The following is a 3,281-nucleotide window of genomic DNA, read 5'->3' as shown; positions in this document are numbered from 1 at the left end:
CAGTCAAGGGAACCAAGGCAGCAGTCAGAGTCACTTTGCTACACTCAACCAGTTCCTTGCTAATGGGCCAAAGACTTTCAGTAATTGTGTTGAGGCAACCAATGCTGACGATTGGCTTGTGGATCTGTGTAAGCATTTCGAGTGCAGCAACGTCAGGCCTGAGGACTTTGTGAAATTCGCTTCCTTCCAACTCAAAGATCAGGCTGCAGAGTGGTTCCAGCAGTACAAGGATTCCAGAGGTGGACGTTTGATCACTTGGGATGATTTTCGTCAAGATTTCCGCGCTCATCACATTCCTCAAAGTGTTGTTCAAAGCAAGCGTGAGGAATTCCGCAATCTGAAGCAAGGCTCTTTGTCTGTCTATGACTACAACAAGTTGTTCCAGAAGCTCGCCCATTTTGCCAAGCAGGATGTTCCTGATGAGAAGAGCATGATCTATCAGTTCAGGGGTGGTCTTCGTGAGGAAATTCAGCTCGCTCTTGTCCTCTCTGAGCCATTGAGATACGATGAGTTCTACAACATGGCATTGAAGCAAGAGGCTGCTCAGTTGAGGTGTGATGCTTCCAGGAAGCGAGTCAGAGACACTACGCCTTCTTCCTCTACTCAAGTGGCCAAGCAGCAGAAGTATTGGCTTCCTCCTCCTCCGTTCCGTCAGCCATATCAGCAGAAGAGCAAAGGTGGCAGTGGTTCTTCCCACCCACCCAACCCAGGCTTTCAGAACAAGACTTCGTCTCAAGCTCCAAGATCGAGTGCTCCGTATCACCGTCCGCTTTCAGAGGTCACGTGCAACAAGTGCCAACAGAAGGGTCACTATGCCAACAAGTGTTTCAACCAGAGGCGTCTTCCTCCTCCTCCTCCTGTCAGATCGGCAAGTACAGCTGTGGTCAAGCATAATCCCAAGCACGCCAAGGTCAATTTGATGAATGCAGCTCAGGCAGAGGACTCGTCAGATGTGACCATGGGCAACCTTCCTGTTAATGATATTCCTGCAAATGTTCTTTTTGACACGGGTGCATCACATTGTTTCATCTCGAGACCGTTTTCATCTAAGCATGGGTTGCCTTTGCAAATTTTGCCTAGTCCTTTAGCAGTTGTCTCTCCCGGTAAGCGCATGCAGGCTAACTCCATTGCTCCGGATGTTACTATTACTTTGGGTGACTACAAGTTTCTATCTTCTCCAACGGTTCTTGGTGACTCGGATATTGATCTTATTCTCGGGATGGATTGGCTTTCTGAGCACAAGGCTCAGCTTCATTGTGCAGCCAGGCAGATTCAATTGACTCATTCGTCTGAGGATGTAATTGTCTTTGCTGCTCGGGATAATACAATCCGGTTGTTTTCTCTCAATGAGAAGGGTGAATTGGATGCTATTTCGCAGATTCCGGTTGTTTGTGAGTATCAAGACGTCTTCCCAGAAGAACTCCCAGGGATGCCTCCAAACCGGCCAGTTGAATTTGTTATTGAACTTGAGCCCGGTACGGAACCTGTGTGCAAACGTCCCTACAAGCTCGGCCCCGAAGAGTTGAAGGAGCTGAAGAAACAACTCGATGAGCAAGAAAGATTGGGTCTCATCCGGCCTAGTACTTCTCCGTGGGGTTGTGGTGTTCTTTTTGTGAAGAAGAAGGATGGATCGAGCCGACTTTGTGTTGATTACCGTCCAGTGAACAAGAAGACCATCAAGAACAAATACCCACTTCCCAACATCAATGAGCTGTTCGAACAACTCAAGGGTGCTCAAGTATTCTCCAAGCTTGATCTCCGTATGGGTTATCATCAGATTCATATCCGTGAGCAAGATATTCCCAAGACGGCGTTCAGAACAAGCTTTGGTTCATATGAATACACCGTCATGTCTTTTGGCCTCGCCAACGCTCCTCCGACGTTCTCTCGCATGATGAACTTCATCTTCAACGCCTACACCAATGACTTCGTTTTGGTCTATCTCGACGACATTCTGGTTTTCTCGAAGAACAAGGAAGATCATGCCAAGCACTTGCGTTTGGTTCTTGACAAGCTCAGGGAACATCAGTTCTACGCCAAGTTCTCCAAGTGTGAATTTTGGCTCGATGAAGTTCTTTATCTTGGTCATATCATCTCTGCCAAGGGCATTTCCGTGAATCCTGAGAAGGTGTCTGCAATTGTGAATTGGGAACCTCCTCAGAACGTGAAGCAACTCCGCAGTTTCCTCGGTCTCGCAAGCTATTGCAGAAGATTCGTTGAAAACTTTTCTAAGATCGCCAAGCCTCTCTCAAATCTTCTTCAGAAGCACGTCAAGTACGTTTGGTCTCCGGAGTGTGATATTGCTTTCAACACTTTGAAAGAGAAGTTGATCACTGCTCCAGTTCTGACTCCGCCTGATGAATCCAAGCCGTACGAGGTCTTTTGTGATGCCTCTCTCCAAGGTCTTGGCGCAGTATTGATGCAAGAGAAGAAAGTGGTTGCTTATACCTCTCGCCAGTTGAAGCCTAATGAGAAGAACTACCCCACTCATGATCTCGAGTTGGCGGCAGTTGTGCACGCTTTGTTGACTTGGAGACATCTTCTATTGGGAAGAAAAGTGGACATTTTCACTGATCACAAGAGTCTCAAGTACATCTTCACCCAGCCTAATCTCAACCTCAGGCAGACTCGATGGGTCGAAATGATTCAAGAGTACAATCCGAGTATTGAGTATACTCCAGGCAAGGCCAATGTGATTGCTGACGCTTTGAGCAGAAAAGCATATTGCAACAGTCTGATTCTCAAGCCCTATCAACCCGAGCTTTGTGAAGCTTATCGCAAACTTAATCTGCAAGTTGTTCCTCAAGGTTTCCTCGCCAACCTTCAAGTCTCTCCTACCTTAGAAGACCAGATTCGCCAAGCCCAGCTTCTTGATGCTATGGTGAAAAAGGTGAAGATTGGGATTGCCAAGAGTCAGTCCAAGTACAAGTGCTACCGCCTTGATGACAAGGACACTCTCTTCTTCGAGGATCGTATTGTTGTGCCCAAAGGAGAACTTCGTAAAGTGATCATGAACGAGGCTCACAATTCCCTCTTCTCCATCCACCCTGGGAGTACGAAGATGTATCAGGACCTTAAGCAAGCTTATTGGTGGACTCGAATGAAGCGCGAGATCGCTCAATTCGTGAATGAATGTGATGTCTGCAGAAGAGTGAAGGCAGAACACCAAAGGCCAGCTGGTCTCCTCCAACCTCTTGCCATTCCAGAATGGAAGTTTGACCACATTGAAATGGACTTCGTGACTGGGTTTCCAAAGTCCAAGCGTGGCAATGATGCTATAT

This window comes from Triticum urartu, chromosome 3 (genome assembly GCF_003073215.2).
Source record: "Triticum urartu cultivar G1812 chromosome 3, Tu2.1, whole genome shotgun sequence".
Lineage (NCBI taxonomy): Eukaryota > Viridiplantae > Streptophyta > Magnoliopsida > Poales > Poaceae > Triticum > Triticum urartu.
This window is presented reverse-complemented; position numbering follows the sequence as displayed.